This window comes from Phocoena phocoena, chromosome 7 (genome assembly GCF_963924675.1).
Source record: "Phocoena phocoena chromosome 7, mPhoPho1.1, whole genome shotgun sequence".
Classification (NCBI taxonomy): domain Eukaryota; kingdom Metazoa; phylum Chordata; class Mammalia; order Artiodactyla; family Phocoenidae; genus Phocoena; species Phocoena phocoena.
The window spans coordinates 109,680,218-109,699,863 of NC_089225.1; positions in this window are offsets into that span (position 1 = coordinate 109,680,218).

The following is a 19,646-nucleotide window of genomic DNA, read 5'->3' on the forward strand; positions in this document are numbered from 1 at the left end:
TTGCCCTTACACTCTGCTTTGGCCCCCGTTGTGCTCACTGCTTACTGGTGAACAGCAAGGGCACTGATGGTCCCACAGAGAGAAGCTCTCTGAGGGGGCCCAAGTTGAATGCACAAGGCTGTGGTCTCTCTTTCCCTCCCCAAAAGGGCACCTCCACATTCTACCTCTGCTTCCATGAGGTTCAGTCAAGTGAAGACGCAGAACACTTCCTCCCAGGCACCTTTTCTGAGTCAACTTCTTGAGGAGGTTCTGCAGCAAAACAAGTGGAAAATTCGAGAAAATAAGACAGATCCTAAAGCACGATGTAGTGAAAGAAAGTCCAAGGTGACAAACAAAGAGAAACAGGTGAAGCTTGGAGGTGGAGTCTAAGGCTTCGGGGAGCCAATGGCAGCATTTCGAGCCAGTGACAGCGCCAAAGGGGAGCCAGGGATGCTGCATGGGCTGGGGGGGTCCTGGGGGGAGGGTGGGAGCTGAGGTGTGAATCCCAGTAAGGATGAAAACTTCCTAGTGAAGGCAAGTCTGAGAGACCAAGCACTGGGAGGCCAGGTAAAGATGTCTGGCGGGGAGGATCCATGACCAGAAGGCTGCACCCTTGGCTGGGATTTTAATCCCTCAAGCACTTGTCTTGGGGGCAGATGAGACCCACTCAAAGGTGGAACCCAGCTGTGGCTCTCCTGAAACAAGCAGGCTCTGGACCAGCCATCGGGTGGCTGCTCACCCACACTCAGCTCTGTGCACAAGCCCTGGGGAGCTTTTACGACACTTGTAGACACCAGTGAGGTGTCACCCATGGGGGTGTTGGCAAATTTCCCGAGGTCCCATTGTTCTCTGGTAACCCAGCCAAGCCTCTATCAGTAGGAGGACAGAGATGGGCTCCCCGCAGGCTCACCTCCTTCCGGGAGCCTGAATCACTCCATTAATGACAAAATGGTTCAGAGCTCAGAACCGCCTGGTTTGAATTTCACTAGCTCTGTAATCTTTAGCTCCCATTCCGCCACACCACCCACCTCCCATCTCTGCTGCTGCTCTGACATTAACATCTGTTCTCACACTCACCTGTTGGTTTTCTTAGATTCCCCTCCTTCTCTGCAGGATTCGGTTTGCGATCCTGTTAAAGCTGCACCCCAGTGATTTCTGACCAATTGACCGGCCCTGTGACACAGCCAGCACTCAGCAGGAGAAAGTTCCCAGAACCCTTGTGCCAGCTACAAATTGGCACTTGCCACCTGCCTCTACAAGCATTAGATCACAAGCTGCTGCAACCACTGACTTTCAACACCCCCTGAAAGGAGTTCAGGGTGGAGACCAGCAATGAGGCACTCTGAACTGGCAGAACAGGTCTTCAGATAGATATTTTCAGGAAGAGATTTTCTGCGCCCAGTACTTGCATCTCCTTGTATCTAGAAAAGCACTAAAATCCTTCATGGTGACGTCTGCTCCTCATGACTAGCAGAAACCTTCACGAGACTAGTAGCAACCTTCTGCAAAAACGTGCACTTGAGGACCTCCCTGGTGGCGCAGTGGTTGAGAGTCCGCCTGCCAGTGCAGGGGACACGGGTTCGTGCCCCGGTCTGGGAAGATCCCACATGCCGCGGAGCGGCTGGGCCCGTGAGCCATGGCCCCTGAGCCTGCGCGTCTGGAGCCTGTGCTCCGCAACGGGAGAGGCCACAGCAGTGAGAGACCCGCGTACCGCAAAAAAAAAAAAAAAAAAAATATATATATATATGCTCGATTATGTGTACTCCCCCTCCAGCAAAATCACATATATGCTGACCTTCCTCCCACCTCAAACAGGTCTCAGTTTGCCCCCAATAAAACTTAACTCACAGCTCTCATGTTGTGCATTTTTTCTTCAGTCGACACTTGCTTCGTTCACAGCAGACTCCCTGGGCCACTTCATCTTAGCTCCTGCTTTGTTTTGTAAAATATGCAAGAGGATGTTTTGTAAACAATTATAAAATAGACTGGATTTCCTTCTTTATTTTCCTCTCCTTCCCTCCCTCCCCCTTGCTCCCTCTTCTTGCCTCCCAGCTCCCATCTCCAACGCCTTTCTCAGTGAGCACCCTCACACTTGCACACGATCCCTCACACCTGCACACACCCCTTACACCTGTACACACACCTGCATACCTGCACATACACCCTCACACCTGTACACACACACCCCACACATGCACACACCCCATCAACCTGTACACACACCCTCACACCTGCACATACCCCCTCACACCTGTACACACCCCTCACACCTGCACACACACCCCACACATGCACACACCCCATCAACCTGTACACACACCCTCACACCTGCACATACCCCCTCACACCTGTACACACCCCTCACACCTGCACACACACCCCACACATGCACACACCCCATCAACTTGTACACACACCCTCACACGTGAACACACAGCTTCACACCTATACACATACCCTCACACCTGCACACACCCCTCATACCTGCACACACACCTTCACACCTGCACACACACCCACACCTGTAGGCACACTCATTAGTGAGCCTGGGGCTCCATGCTGGGAAGACAAAGACGATTCCAGGCACTCACCATCCCGTGAGGCAGAGGGAACCTCCCCAGGGTCTCACTGGACTGTTTGGTGACCAGATACTCTTCAAGCTCAGTGCCCCCAGGACCAGGAACGCGGTTTTCAACTCATGACACACCTCCCATCACTTTGAGGGTCATGCTGCGTTTTGGAGTATTTCATCCCCCCAAAATCCAGCAAATGGTCACTTCCAGGGCTTCCCTGAAGCAGTAACCCCTGTAAAGGGGGCAGGCTGTAAAGCACAGGCCCGCAGCATCCCTCACTGCGCTTGGGTACCACATCTGCCTCCCCGGAGCACCCCACAGGGGAGCAAGGCCAACGGAGCAGGGCTGGCCCTGCAGAGCCCTGCATCCCTGTGTGTGTCACACGCCCAAACTCACACCCAGAGCAGCAGTGAGAGCCCCATAACTGAGCTGCAGCACTAATGAGGCACTTTATAAGCAACGGGATCCATTGGATCCATGGAAGAGAGATATAACAAAATAATTAGGTTTGACAAAAATGCCCGTGAGCAAGACAGAATGTGACAGGGCTGACAGCTTAAATCAGTTACTTAAAAACGCAGAAGCTGGGGCTTCCCTGGTGGCGCAGTGGTTGAGAGTCCGCCTGCCGATGCAGGCGACGCGGGTTCGTGCCCCGGTCCGGGAAGATTCCACATGCCGCGGAGCGGCTGGGCCCATGAGCCATGGACGCTGAGCCTGCGCGTCCGGAGCCTGTGCTCCGCAACGGGAGAGGCCACAACTGTGAGAGGCCCGCGTACCGCAAAAAAAAAAAAAAAAAAAGGAACAGGACATAAAGTTGGACTCTAATAAGGAGGAAGGACCCACCAGAGATTTTAAATGCTAATTGCACATGCAGGCAACCTGCAGTGGGAGGAACAGAGCTTCCGTATCCTGTGAAGCATCTCTCCTTCAGATCCTTCTGTGTATCCACGTGATCGTCCATAACAAAGCTGAGTATAAATTATGGAAAAGATCATCCTAGGGATGTCGTAATCCCACAGGAGCTGGGCCACGGAGGAACCTACTTTTTATTTATTTTTTTTTAACTGCTTATTTATTTATTTTTGGCTGTGTTGGGTCTTCGTTTCTGCGCGAGGGCTTTCTCTAGTTGCGGCGAGCAGCGGCCACTCTTCATCGCGGTACGCAGGCCTCTCACTGTTGTGGCCTCTCCCGTTGCGGAGCACAGGCTCCAGACGCGCAAGCTCAGTTGTTGTGGCTCATGGGCCCAGTTGCTCCACGGCATGTGGGATCCTCCCAAACCGGGGCTCAAACCCGTATCCCCGGCATCGGCAGGCAGACTCTCAACCACTGCACCACCAGGGAAGCCCCGGAGGAACCTACTTTTGAAAGAAGGTCAGAAAAGCCGGGGAGAATTTCCTTCTCCTTCCCCAGCTGCGAGTCCAGACCCCCACATCGGGCAGTGACTCGGAAGATGCCTGGCAACATCTCTCCTTCCTACGAAGGCTCACCCTCTTTTCCAAGACGGCCTGGAGAAAGAAGTTTGTTTGTGACTTTCAGATGTTCTCGGTTAATAAGATTGAGAAGTGTCCCCCTTCTGATCGCCTGACTTGCCTGTTGGGACCATCCAGTTGACAGCATAACCTGAACACCAGGACCTCACGGGCAGGCAGCCGAAAATCAACCAAACCTACAGCAAAGTGAAGCTCGCAAAGGCCCCCCCACTCCTCCCGAGAGCCCTGACTCCGGATCCCAGGCCCTCCTCCAAACTCCCCTCCCCCACTTCCGGGAGCCCCCAGGGCTCTGTGCTCAGGGTGCTGCTTTCCATCCCAGGGGTCCTCCCCAGGCATCTGGCCACTGGGATGCCACATGTGAACACTGACCCCAGTGACGACCCCAACCCCAGGGCACCAAGGCCACCCGAGGAGTCCCTCTGATAGGAATCACGTGTCCTCAAAGACGGGGAGGGTGTCCTGGGAGCCCCTCAGCAGCACTGCTTTGCCTCCACAACTCAGGCCCCTGGGGAGCAGTGCCTTCAACATCATCCCTTGTGGCTCAAATGTGGCCCGTGGGGCTGAGCTGGGGAAGAGAAGGGACCCCACATTCCCCTCCTGCCCTGTCCCCACCTGAGCCCTCACTCAGCCCCTCCCCTCTCCTTCCCCCTTAGAGAGCAACCCATAAAAAAACAGCTGCCTGGGATATACCAGGGCCTCTGACGTTCCATGGCTAGACCCTGGTTAAGCTGTGTCCACATGCCTGGTCCACGAAGCAAAAAGAGCCTTTGTTAGAAGTGGGGCGGGGAGAGCAGGGGACCAAGTCAGAAGACCCCTGCGCATCTCCCACAACAGTAACCACTGGGCAGCCCGGTGACCTTGGACTCAGAGAGGTGGGCCAGGTGCTGCTTGCCATACCTGCCCTGCAAGTGTGGGGAGTGGTGTACAGAGCAGATACTCCTTGGGCAAACCATGCAGAAATCCTAAGGTCCTACACACATGCTAGCCATTGCCCGGATTAATAATGACACTGATAATCATAGCAATAGTAATAGGTCAGAATACTCTGGGGAAAACCTCATTAGAGGAACTTATTCCCTCTGTTGTATGGAAAGGTGTCTAAAGACACCTCCGGGTGTTGGAAGAGGACAAACTCCCCCTCCCCTCTCCCCAGAACAGGAGCTAAATACAATGGGGGTGGCCAGGGTGGGCCCCGCCTGAAATGCTGGTACAACTGGGCGGTGCTTAAATTGTCCGCGGAGGGGGACTTCTTTGGTAAAAATACAACTTAATGGAATCCATCATTGTATTACTTTGCTAGGGCTACTGAAACAAAATACAGTAGGCGGCTGTATTTCCTCACAGTTCTGGAGGCTTGAAATCCAAGATCAAGGCATGGGCAGGGTTCGTTCCTTCTGAGGCCTCCCTCTTTGGCTTGCAGACGGCCATCTTCTTGCTGTGTCCTCACGTGGTCTGCTTTCTGTGCGTGTCTGTGTCCTAATCTCCTCCTCTTACAAGGACACCGGTCATACTGGGTTACGCCCCACCCATATGACCTCATTTAACCTTAATTACCTCTTTAAAGACCCCATTTCCAAATCCAGTCACATTCTGAGGTACTGGGGGTTAGGACTTCAATATATGAATTTGGGAGTGGATAACAATCATTATTATTTAATCTTTCCACAACCAAGTAAAAAGGTTATTAAAGATAAAGAAACTGAGACCAAAAAAATGTCTCTAACTGCCTGGGGCTTTTAGGACTCGCTGCCCACTGGGGGGAGTGGTCAGGGGACACTGCAGCTATGCCAAGGTCAAAGTCTCCCAGGGTGGTCCAGCCAATGACCTGGGGGGTAGGGGAGCTTGGCCATTTCCACCAACGAGGACCTCCCCTAATGGGCAGGTCTGCTCCGGGCCTCCCAGACAGGCAGGGACTTTGTAGGGTCTGCACGGTGCGTGGGCTGAGAGCTTTCCCCCCAGTGCCCCTACCTCTCTTTTCGTGGTTGTTTGTCCCCAATAAGCCTTTTGAGTGCCCCCCTCCATCTCGGCTGCCACAGATGGTAACAGACCCCAGACTGTCTGACCACCCCTGGTTGTGGGAAGATACACCATACAGAACAACTTCCCCTTCATGCTCAGTCATCCTTAGAGGTGCTGGTTGGTGGGCAGGGATGGGGTGTCAGGCATGCACTGCATACCATACACCCCTTAAAAATATTGGAAATTGCTCAAAACTGATACTCTCACCTACACTGGGCTTGCATAGATGTTTTCTGGAGTGATGCAATGGAATTGGTCACAGTGACCGGGGCAGGAGATACCAGGGTGCAGTGGGCCGGGTGGGAAGAATTTTCTATTCCTGAGGCCTGGATTCTTTGTGAAGACTCAAGCTTAGGAAACCTCAGCACAGCCCCCTTTCAAGGCCCTGGGAGAGGGGACGGGGGTCCCAATGTGCTCATAAGGACCTATGCTTTTGTGAGAGCTGCCAAAGTTTTTCTTCTTAAAGAAGGGCCCTGGAATTGTCTAAACTTCAGACCCCACAAAACTGAGCTCCGTCCCCACTTTTCACAAACATCCTTCCCTACACGTTAAAATGTTACCACGGGCACGTGTTACAGCTTAACCGTGTTTTCGTTGCTATGTTACAACCCAGAATGAACAGGAGAGGATGTAGAAAGGGAGGGAAATTAACATACGGTTCAACCGCTAGAAAGAAAGACCTTGGCAGAGCAAAGAAGGGAAATACTGGAGACTGAAAAGGGTTTTTACAAATCAAACACCGAAACGAAATGACTCCTCAAAACTCCTGGGAGTGGTGGTATTTGCTGTGGAGGAAAAACACGGGGGTTGCTTTCCTGGGTGATGCCATGTAAGGTTCCATGAGAAACAGCAATGAAACCGGCAGTCAAAGCATGTTTCCTGACCTCCCTTCACATCCTGCAGGGAACGTTGGCCCACAAGCAGGGAACAACAGAATGCTGAAACGGGGAAAAGCAGGGCTGCCAGGACGGCAAGTTGTGCTCAGGCCACCTGCGCAGTGATTCACACGCCCTCCCTGGGGCTGAGAGTGGCTCACAGACCTTGCTTCCCTACCTTCACCGGGATCCCAGACCCACCAGCCCTGCAGATGTCTGGGGCCATTGAGAGGAAGATAATTGCCCCCGTTACGTTTCCTTTTACGAAGCCCTTCAAACGTGGTCTTCCCTAGAAGAGTAGCAGAGCTTTCCAATAAATACGCTTTCTTGTAATTCTCATGCAAGTCAGGGTGGTGAGGCAGACCCCCATGGTGTCCAGTTTTCTCAAGCAGTGAAAACAATCATCAGACTGTTCTAGACCCAGCTGCACCCCAACCAACTAAACAAGTGACTTAGGGCTTCTGACTTAACCCCTCCTGTCTCAGTTTCGCCATCCTTAAAAAGGAATCATGACATTTTTTGAGAAGCTCAAAAGAAATCACGCTTCTGAGAGAGCCGTAAAAACCAGAGTGCTTTCCAAACATTAAGACTTTATCATTCGCAGCTTTGTGGGGTTTTTTTTTTATATCTTTATTGGAGTATAATTGCTTTACAATGGTGTGTTAGTTTCTGCTGTATAACAAAGTGAATCAGCTATACATATACATATGTTCCCATATCTCTTCCCTCTCGTGTCTCCCTCCCTCCCACCCTCCCTATCCCACCCCTCTAGGTGGTCACAAACCACCTAGCTGATCTCCCTGTGCTATGTGGCTGCTTCCCACTAGCTATCTATTTTACGTTTGGTAGTGTATATATGTCCATGCCACTCTCTCACTTTGTCACAGCTTACCCTTCCCCCTCCCCATATACCCTGAGAAAACCATAATTCAAAAAGAGTCATGTACCAATATGTTCATTGCAGCTCTATTCACAATAGCCAGGAGATGGAAACAACCTAAGTGTCCGTCATCAGATGAATGGATAAAGAAGATGTGACACAGCTTTGTGTTTTGATGTGGAAATTTTGGTTGTAACTTAACCCAGAATTACACTGGAGCCAAGAGCAAGTCTTCTAGATACATTCCCTCTGAGGAGATCATCATTCTGCCGTAAAGGCTGTGTCTCGTCTGATATTGCCTCATTTCTATGCATGTACCCGTAGGTCTTCCTCACCTTTCAAACCCTTTGATCAGGTTAATACTCACCTTGCCCATATTTCATATCTTTCCTCTTCATAATTCAGCCCTGCCTACTAGATTCATTGCTCCATTCAGCAAATTGTACAGAACTTCTGGCAGCCCCACTGCTAGACCAGAGACGCATGGGGAAAACGTCCAGACAGACGCTGGTTATGAAGCAGTGAAGTAACTGCTGACATGGGGCCAGGTACCCCAGGCCCTGGGAACACTAAGGAGGGCGTGATCAGGGCACAGGATCAGATTTTATTAGTTTTAGTTTCTTCTTATTTCTCTTTCCCAAAGCCTGGGAATTTGCACAGATCTTTGAGGTGACCAAATCTGGATGAGTTTGTTGAAAATGAATTAGAAAACAGAGACATAATTTGAAATAAATGAATCACTTAAAAGGAAAAACATATTCCAGGTCTAATGTACAATTAAAGAGTTGATGATCCAAGGACACTTCCTCTATTCTAGAGTATTCTAGAGAGGAATATAAGAAGACATGACTCAGAGTGAAAGCAAAGCCCAATAGATAGCACAAGTAAACTAGACCTAGAAAGATGGTCAGCAAACGGGAATCTTTCACCAGTTGAGACCAAGGTCATTCTTGAGGATTTATGCACCGAAGCTTTCAGTTTGTAGGATTAAGAGAACCTTATAAGTCAGTTGTGTGTTAGATCACTTGCAAAAGCTTTTTAAAGTCAAGCATTGTGTGTGATGTGAAGTTATTGTTCTGAGAACACGTCATCGGAGAACAAGTCCTTATCTGACCAAAACAAATAGACTGGACCATCAGTGTTGACGTCGCTGCTTGATGGTTTTGGAAGTGACACAATTCTAAAAGCACGATCACCCGCTGTTAACGAAAAATTAAATGAGAGGCCATACTTAGCGCAACACATAAAAAGCCCAGCCAGGGAAAGACTCATGTGAGTTTCCCCCAGCAGGACATTCCTCTCTCTTCTGCCCACTCTGGGAACTTGAATCTCGACCCTACTTGCCAGTGAGGACCCCCTGATCAGAACCCTCCCCCTTATCCCAAGATCTGGGTTCATATCCCAGCTCTGTTACTCCCCAGCCCTGTGAGCTAATTCTTTGACTTCTCCAAACCTTCATTTTCTCAACTAAACTAGAGATAATGGTGCTTGGTCTCAGGGTTGCTATGGGAATTCATCGTGACACTGTGTGCTTAGCCCAGCGTCATTACGAAAGTGCTCAATAAAAGTTAAATATTGGGGCTTCCCTGGTGGCGCAGTGGTTGAGAGTCCGCCTGCCGATGCAGGGGACGCGGGTTCGTGCCCCGGTCCGGGAAGATCTCTCATGCCGCGGAGCGGCTGGGCCCGTGAGCCGTGGCCGCTGAGCCTGCGCGTCCGGAGCCTGTGCTCCGCAACGGGAGAGGCCACAACAGTGAGAGGCCTGCGTGCCACCCCCCCCCAAAAAATAAGATAAATATTATTATAAAAGATAGATAGATATTATTATCAATTAATGTTTCCTGAAGGAGTCCCCTGAACCCAAAGTGTTGCCAAGATTGCAGAAAGGATTAGTATTGCAAGAAGGGTATACGTTAAACATCTCATCTAAGTAAGATAACGGCCGAGACAGAGGGCAAATTCTTAACGAAAGAAATCCCACCACCCAGCTCCTGCCAAGCAGATCGTCTTCCGAGTCCCTCCTTCTAACTCTATTTAAGTTATGGTGTCCTTCTGAGCGTCCTCGCACCAAGAATTTCATACAGATATAGCCCTTTCCTTCTCATTCTTTCTCTCTCTCTCTCTCAGGTGCTTGATGTTCACAATTTAAGTACAGCCTCCAAGTCTTCACCACGGACGTTTCCAGAGCTTTGGATTCCTGAACCCTGAGGGCTGCTGCACAGACCTACATAGCATGCAAACCTGGGGAGTTTCACTCCTCCCCCATGAGGGCTCGGAGGAAGACTGGCTGTCTCTGGTTTTCCTCACCTTCCAGAACCCTGGGTGGAACAGAAGTAATTCGATGCACCGCTCATTGTGTCTTTGTGTTTTTGCTTGTTTTATTGGGAAGAGAATGTCCAGATGAGGTGCTGCATTCCTCAGTCTCGCAGGGGCCCCTGTTCCTTCCTGTGTGTCTCTTCACCAAGCACTTGCCACGCTTGCCCCAGCAGCAGCAGCCTGAGATTCTGCCTGAAAGAGTAGAGCTGATGCTTATTTAAACACTTACTTAAAAGCTGTTCTTGTGCTGTTGACCATCAATATGGTCAACATCTGGGCTAGAAGCACGTAGATGGGCCAATGGAAGTGCACAAGGAGTGTGAAGATCTTTGGGTCCCATGCTAACGCCCACCAGAGAGCACCCCCCATAGGAAAGGCACTAAACAGCCCAGCAGAGGGATAACTCAGCCAGTTAAAGTCAGCCAGCCTCTGTCATTAGCCACCCCAGCACTGGCCCAATGGGTTCACAGAAGGAATGGCAGCAGTGACAGGAATGGAGACAATGCATGACTGAACCGCTGTTTCATCCAGCCTGTGCCACCACCAAATCCGCCAGCAACAGAAACCAACGCTGAGCCCCTGCTGGGGCACAATTTCAGTCCCACCAACCGTCTAGGGGTAAGTTGATTACATTGAGACCCTGACACCCTGGAAAGGCGTTTGTCTTGACTGCAGTTGACGTGAATTCAGTATGTGTTTGCTATTACCGGCAAGGCCTCAGCCAACATTGTCTGGGGACTTGGGAATGTTCAATCCATCTATATAAGATACTACACACCATCACTCTGAACCAAGGGCTGTATGTTAAAGCAAAGGGGGGCCCAGTACCATAGGATCCAATGGTCCTATCCTGTATAGCATCACCCAGAGCCTCCTGGCCTGAGAGAAGGTAGAATGGCCTTTGTAGGGTGAAGCTGAGGATCCATCTTGGAGATGATACCTTTCAACGATGGGACTCCATCTTCCTGAATTCAGTATCCACCCTTAAACAACAAGCATTATATGGTAGTGTATCCCCGGTAGGTAGACCATGCAGCTTCAGGAACCAATACGTACAACTAGGAGTAGCTCCACTTACCATCATTCCCAGTGACCCACTTGGGGGAATATGTGTTTCCTTCTTCATAATTTTAGGATCTGCGAGTGTAGAGGTCCTGGCTCTCCAAGGTGAAAGGCTTCTACCAAGAAACACGGCAAGAGTCCTATTAAACTTTAAGATCCAGCTGCCCCTTCTCCTCCAGGTCTTTGTGACAAGAAAGCAGCAAGCAGGGAAAGGAGTCTTCATAACGGCCCCCGTCTTCACAGTCAGCAGGAGGCTGGTTTACCGTCACACAGTAGGTCTAAGAGAAGAATATGCTTGGAAGCCGAGCCATCCTCTGGTATTCCCCTGCCAAAGCTTGGTGGGAAATGGACAAGCCCAGCATCCTTGGCCTAAGCAGAGCATGGTGACCAGGGTTCAAGCCACTTAGAGATGTGGGTCTTGGTCACCCTCTGCAGGTAAGCCATGCAGACAAACAGAGGTGCCATCCAAGGGTTGGGGTACTTCCTAATGGGAGTAGAACAGTTGAGTACCATAATGAGTATCAGTGGAGGCCTCAAGACCAGCCACAGCAAGGTGGATATTATCTGTCCCACTAACCTTCCTCTTCTGAGACTCCTCTGGAAATCGGACCAACCAAAAGCCCAGAGGAGCTGTTCCCAGATTGGTAACGTGGTTATACGAAACACGTGGCTCCAGCATGTCAGGTGGATGGTATCGGATCATATGATGGGACACCCTGATCCCCCTTCAGGACTGGGGCCTTCCTTCCCCCAGCAGCTGAAGTCATGGCTGATGATGACTCACTGCCGAGTCCCTCTATGGAAATCTCCCCCAGCTTCCCGGAGCTGCTGAGATCAAGGTCACACTCCTTCCTGAGGACAGCCTGCATCCAATGACTAGTGGATGCAAAGGTACAAGGCTCAGCCCATGGGTTCGATTCAGGACAACTCTGAATGCCATCCCAGCCCCAGAGCTTCCCGTAGGGTAAGTCGAGGCCTCCACTGCAACTGCATTGCGGTTCAACCTCTCCCTCTGCCCAGTCTGAGCCCATCAGACTCCTCAATATACGTCCTGCACCCAAACTCTATCAGGCTCTAGAGGAACCTCACCTGAGACACCTGGGCAGGGAGCCACTGCTCTCTGTTATTTCAGTTCATCAATAAGACCCTTACCAGAGTATCAGGTTAATATTGACCCCCTACCGCATGTAAAACACTGCACTTAGTAGGCCTGGGGAGTACAAAGACATTTATTTCAGTTCAGCTAACATACAGTAAGCACTTTTACTGTAACAAGGTGAGGTACTTGAGATAAAAACAAGAAGAAGAAACATCCTTCCCTCCTGTGGCTGGGGAAGGGGCAGACCACCAGATGGCTTACGCACAAGGCTAGAACGGAGAAGAAAGAAAAGGCAGCAAGGTTTTTAGAAGGCTCAAGGTCAAGCTCACAGTCAAGGAAAGCTCACATCTCGCTTTGGCCACCTTTACCCTATCTGCGATTACTCCCAGCATGCAACACATTCTGCTCATCGCAAACCTCTCTTAACTTCACAAACAGTAGTCGAGGACCAGACAGGAGAGTCGTTTCAAGCACAGGCAGCTGTCCCCTGAGATCGGATACTCAAAGTCTCTGATCAAAGTCTCAGGCAAAGGGGAGCAGAGCTCTGCCAGCGGGAATGAGCCTCCTGGGAGAAAGGAGAGCCAGTCCTAGGAGGACCACTGAACGCCAAGTTCCACAGTGACCTCCATTCCTGTGATGACTTAGCAGCTCAGGTCCTTAGTGGGCATCTAGGAAAGTCCAGTGGGGAACGCACTCAAGGGCAAGCAGTGTGGAGGAGTAGAACCCTAGGGCAGTTATTGTCTTTGCATCTGATGGGGTCCAGCCTGGGAAAAGAGAAAGCTTTCTTATCCCACCAGTTAACAAAGGCACCACCCCTTCTGAAATAAGATCCACAAAAGCCATTTGGCTTATTTAAGCACACGGAACTTGGTAACGGAGGATGTGAAGATGCCACACACAGAATCCATCTCTCTGTTCCATGATTTCGCCTTGAATCCCTGTTGTCCCCTCTGGGGATGGAATTGAGCTGGGATGGTTCAGACAAGGAGTAACAGCCAGGAAGAAGATTTCCAAAGCTAGCATCTACACCCCAGGTCTTCAATAAGCCAGAGATTTTCTTCTAATCTGCTGGTGAGCCGCAGTCCAAGCATCGACGAGTAGGTGCATCCTGAAATAAGGTGCACGGGGCACGCATTTCCTCAAGCTGCTGTAACAGCTGACCGCAAACTCGGAGGTTTACAACACAAATGTACTCTCTTACAGTTCTAGAAGCCAGAAGTTCAAATCAGGGTGTCAGCAGGGCCACACTCCCTATGAAGACACTGGAGGAGAATCTTTCCTTGTCTTGCCCAGCTGCTGGCAGCTCCAGGCATCCCTTGGCTTGTGGCTGCATCACTCCAACCTCTGCCCCCATCTTCACCTGGCCTTCCCTTTGTGTTCTCCTCTGATAAGGAAACTTATTGGATTTAGGTTCCCCCAGTTAATCCAGGATGATATCTCAGGATCCTGAACTTTATACCTGCAAAGACCCTTTTCCCAAATAAGGTCACATTTATAGGTATTGGGGGCAAGAATGTGGACATATATTTTGGGGGCCACCATTCAACCCAGAACACGTAGTAACCTTACTACACGTGGTAGCTTACTGGGGAGTCCAACAGAAGTGTTAAGTGTTTTGTTTTTTTTTTAACGCTAAAGACATTAACACCCTCTGCACATGAAGGCTCTTTCCAAGGTCCCCCTGCGGCCAGATGTGGCCTTGTTACTAAATGCTGGTCGGCAAGGTGTAAACAGAAGTGTCGAATGGCAGCTTCCAGGAAACATTCTTAAAAGACAGCTAGACCAAGCCTTTTTACTTCTTGTTCCATTAAGCAGCCTGAAATGTAGATGCATTGAAAGTCTGGTGGCCGTTTTCACCCATGAGGATGAGGGCTACATCCTCTGGTGGCAGAGCAATGCTTCGGAAGGAATCCATGTCTCCCCAGACCTCATGGAGCCCCCTAATCGGGCTGGACTCCCTCTCCCTGAACTTAACCCAAGAAAGGAAGAGACTTCTCTCTTGTTTCAGACCTCTTCTATTGGGGTTTCTCTGATGTATGTGGCCAGATCTCATCTCAGCTAAACAAGGACCCACCTATAGTTGGAGGGACAGTCTCAGAAATACAGTGGACTAGGAGAGCCACTGTGGATCATACCCCCTTTCCAAAATAGTCTTCTGCCATGCGCGAGATCTGATTTCAACGTCTCCAGAAATCTAGGATGTCCTGAATCGCTCTCTGGCTGCTTTTCCAGGATGGAGACCTGGACTCCAGGACTGGCCCAGGACCACCCATGGAGGTCTCTGCAAAGCCAGGTCCTATGGCCAGGAAAAGGAAGCTCCATTTCTCTACCAAACTAAGTCAGGGCATTATCAGGGAACGAAATGGATCAGATGGGGTTTGGAAGATGCCTCTCATTCTTCCCACTTGTTGACACCCAAGACTGTACATCCCTGAAGGTCCATCTTTGCAAATATTTGGACTTTCAAAGTCTGTTCCAGTCTTCCCTGGAGCATCAATTACAAAGGCCCAACGTGTGTCCCATTGATGGGGAATCTCCTTGCAAGACTCCCCAGTAAGCAGGAACTGTCCCCTTCACAGGGACTAGCAATAGACAGGATGATGTGCACAAGGGCTCCAAACACCATAGGCTCATAGACCCCAAGTGAGGGCCATGCTTGGTTGGATGCTCTTCTGTTGCCATCTTGAAATTCTTAATCATTTCTGAACTGGGGCCCTGCATTTTTATTTTGCACTGGGATGCACAAATTATGTAGCCAGTTTCTCAAATGTGTACCAGGTTCTCCCAGGACTTAGGAAATATCTTCTCATAGATGGTACATATGAGGCTGGTTCACCCATTTCTCCACTTTTGGTCACTAGAGATATAAAAACGCCCCCTGTTCAAATGCCCAGTGCCAGGAGACCTGTGTGGCCATAAAACCAAATAACACATACAAGTCAGACAGATGACACCAGTTGTATTTAGACAGCCAGGCACCCTCTAATGTTAACACACCTGAAGTGTTGATAAGGTTTTCCCCGTTCGGTAGATGGAAGGACTGAGAACAGAGAGGGACCCTCACCACTGAACAGTGCCTGGAACCCATTAAGGATTCATTAAATCTCTACTGAATATTGAAATATTGTTTGAGAGATGTCCTTACTTGGTTGCATTGAAGGCAGATTTTGAGATGAGATAACAGGTGACCTACACAACACTGGGCATGAAATGCTTGAACATCAACTATTCATTCAACAAATGTTTACTGGGCCCCCTCCATATACCAGGACCGCGCTAGGTGCGAGGGTGCCGTAACAGGCCCCGAGTGCAGCTCCTGGGCACTGTCTGCTGGTATTACCTGTGATAAACCATGGTCCGCCTGGATGAGGGATCCATTTTCAGTTGGGACCTTGAATCAAAAAACTCCCTGTCTTCCCGAAGGGAATGAAGCGATTAAACAAAGCCCTCCGTCACCATAGTCCAGGGACATGCATTGACTGTGGCAGGTAACTGACACATGAACAAAGATTACTAAATGAAAAAGAGAAGTTACTTTGGTGAAAACAAGTCAAGTATTCCACCAGCCCTTCTGCAGAGCAGACTGAGGGGAGCCTGCACGGTGATCTATTGATTTCTGCTTCAAGTGAACTTTGAGCTCTGGCATTAGAGCCAAGGCTAAAAATTAGTCCCAAGTAGCTAGAAGGAGGCTTTTTTAAAAGTACTATATTTTTAGCACAATCTCTACTGAATGAGAACAATGGGAAACAGAGAGAAAATCAGCAGAAATTGGGAGATGAGAAAACGAGATGGCTCAGCAGTGAGATAATCCCTTTGCCACATGGTTCAAGGCTTGTCACGGCCTCAATGAAAGACACCCACCAGGCAGGACACACACTTGCCCAGCCACGGAAGATCTTGGTGAAGACTCTGGTACCCAGAATCAAGCAAAATCCCTCTAAGGATCCTGTCTTCACAAGACATCGCTATGGGAGTCTGTCATTCATTTTAAACTGGCACCTTCACAGGGAGTGAAACACATCCAAAGTATCCAAAAGACCAGAAATATAAATGTAATAAAATTGATAAAAATGAACATTTTTCAAATTGCAGAATTCATTTATTACAAACTTATCATCTTCCTAATACTTTTCTTGTCTTCATCTGAGAATCCCATCTCCCTGAGAAAGTCTAAGCCATTTCTCTCTCCAACATAAGTGAAAAGTACCTCCTTTTTAAAAAAGTTCCATTTATTTAATTATCAGTAACATTGGACATATTTTCATAAGTTTATCACCCATGTGAATTTCTTCTTTTTTGTGAATTTTCCCCTTCCAGATTTCACCAGTTTTTCTTTGGGTTATTTTTTTATTGATTTGTCTGTCAGATATGATTCAAATATTTTCTCCAGTTCTTGTGGGTCTGATAAATTTTTAGCATCTTGTACCATTCAGAAGTTTGGGGATGTTATTGTTTTATTTTGGTTCAGTTTGGTTTTTAAGTTTTACGCAGTCCTGTGTTAATAATTTCAGCCTTGGTCTCCTGCTAAGAATGGCTCTTCTCAACCCAGAATTATAAAGAGGTTTTGTTTTGCTTCTTTCCAGGCTAAGAGGTTGTTTTTTTTGTTTGTTTTTGTTAGGGAGAAGGGGGCTGTTTGTTGTTAATTTACTCGTTCATTCAAAAGCATGACTCATTGCTCCCATAGCAAGAAACAAACTCGGGTAAGTAGGTGGCTCAGACTTCGTGTGAGTGAAGATCACTGGGGCCTTTCAGTGGAGGAGGCTGGAGCAATTAGGTGTCCAGGGCAAGTCCCACGTCCAGTGACAGCAAGAGGAATTTAGAGCACAGACCCCTTAGAGCTACTTGCTTCCTGTTTCAGATATGCCAGATGCCATTCCCAAAGCTCCATCACCAAGACAAGTCAGTTCTGAAATTGTTTTGACATTTGTAAATAGCAGCAAAACTCCGAATGACTTTTCCAATCATTTTGTTGTTGTTTCCTGGAATTCTATTTTACTGAACGTTGCTTGAATAAGATAGGTTTATAAAATACTTTGGGATGCAAAGATTTTCAACTTAATGGAATCTGAACTACAATGGATTTTTTTTAAGAATCGACAAAACAATAATTCTCCCCACTGCCCACTGAGAAAATGTATTCATTCATTCAAAAACAAAATTAAACCTATATGTTTTGAACACATATCCTGTATTACAAACTGTGGTCAACCGATTGCAAATATGGCCCCTGTATCCACGTCCTTTGCAGTATGGCATGGCAGGCTCTCCTTACAAGAAGTGTCTATTCCCCTGCCCTCGAATCCGGGCTGGCCTTGTGACTAGCTTTGGTCAATAGAGTGTGTCAAAGATAATACCGTTCATGGGGGCCTGGGGGACCCCCTTTCTCTCGAAACCCTGCCATCGTGAGATGCTAACAAGCCCAGGCTAGTCTGCTGGAGGAATATGGGGGGCCTCATGCAGCAAAGCCGATCATCCTAGTGGTCCCTGCAGAGGTCCCAGCAGAGTTCAGTAGAGCCACTGAGCTAAGCTCAGCTCAGGTCAACAGAATGGCCCAGTCCATCTGTAGACATCTGAGCAAAAATTAAAGTTTATCGTTGTATGCCACTGAAGGTTTCTGGTTGTTTATTACCTCACATCATTGTATCTAATATTAATATTGATATTGATGGTTCTGAAATGTATATCAACGGTGTATATTCAAGAAGGAGAAGCTCAACCAACCCCTGCCCTCCAGGAAGATGCAGTCTAGTGGGGAACACAGACCTGCGAGGCAGCACCCAGGATACAGCATGCTGTGCCTTGTGACAGCTGTAACAGCTATGACTCTATGAAGCTGTGACAGCGTCTTCTGGTGGCACGGAAAGGGGATGCCCTCAAGGGTCAGGGGATCAGAGAAGACTTCCCAGGGCAGGGGCATCAGTCTTGAAGGAAGGTCTTTGACTTTGCCTGTGCAAAGGCACAAAGAGCGTGGCGTTTTAGTATAACTGTGGTAAAGAACGGAGCAGCACAGTGGCCTCACTTGCAGTGTCCTGGAGGCCCTGACAAATCTCAGGTCTCTGAGCTCCGCCTCAGAGTTTCTGGTTCAGGAAGTTAGGATGGGGCCCATGGATCTGCACTTCTCACCAGTGCCCAGGCGGCGCTGGTACTGCTGGGCTGAGAATCACAGGTTTAGTGGTTAAGAGCACAGAGTCCGGACTGCACCAAATGAAGCTGAGTTCCAGTTCTGCTTGTCTCTGCCAGATTGTGAGACTTTGAGAAAGTGACTCAGTTTCTCTGTCTCAGTTTCTTCCACCAGAAAGTGAGCTTGATGGTACTGATCACCATCGAGAGTGGATGTGAGCGTTACGTGAGTTAATGCGTTAAAAGCACTTAGCACAGAGCCGAGTGCACAGGAACCAGGAACAATCACATCTATTATGTGAACTATTACTACGGCGATTCCTGAGCACCGCTGGAACACAGAGGAGTGACCGCACATGGCAGGGAGGGGTGAGTGGACGGCCAAGAGGGGTCCCAGGTTTGCATTTTATTCCACAGGTTATACTGAGCCATAGGGGGCGTATGGGGTGGGAGGGTGTAACACAATTAGATTCATGTTTCAGAAAGATCATCTGGGCAGTGGAGCAGGGTATGAGCTGGTGGAAGAAGGTGAGCTGTTGGAAAGGCATCGGGTGGTCTCTGCACCCACCTTGATGAGTGATGGGAAAGGGCATGTGTAGGTGAGAGGCACCTGCCCCTCCTTTAACAAACCAGGAGTGGTGCTATAGAAAGTCCTTCTGTGTTGACCCCTGCATGTGCCTGCCACTTGGACATCTGATGGGCATGTCACACTGAACATGGTCAAACAGACCCCTGGTCACTCCCTGCGGCCAGCTCTGCCCAATTCAGGAAACGGACACCAAGGTACCAAGAGGGCCAAAAGCCTCAGACTCCTCTCTCCCTTCTCTCCCTCCTCTCTCACCTCCCTCCAGGCTCTTCCTCTTCTTCCTCCTCCTTCTTTCTTCTTCCTTTTCTCTCTGTCTCCCTGTCTCTCTGTCTCTCTCCTCGCATCCATTCCTTCAGCAAATCCTATTGGTCCAACATCTACAACATAACCACACTCCTCCATTTCTGACCACCTCCTCTGTCCTCACCCTCAGTCAAGGTCCCATCATCTCCTGCCCAAATTACTCTGTTTCCCCCTTACTGTGTTCTTTGTTCCTACTCTTCTCCCCTCTAATGGACTCTCCAAATGGCAGCCAGAACGATCCCTTTAAAATGCAAATCTGACCAATGACTCCCCATCAGACTCACAGCCAGAAGTCCTTGTCACGACCCACAGGCCTCCCCATCTCTGCTGTGCTCCAATCACGCTGA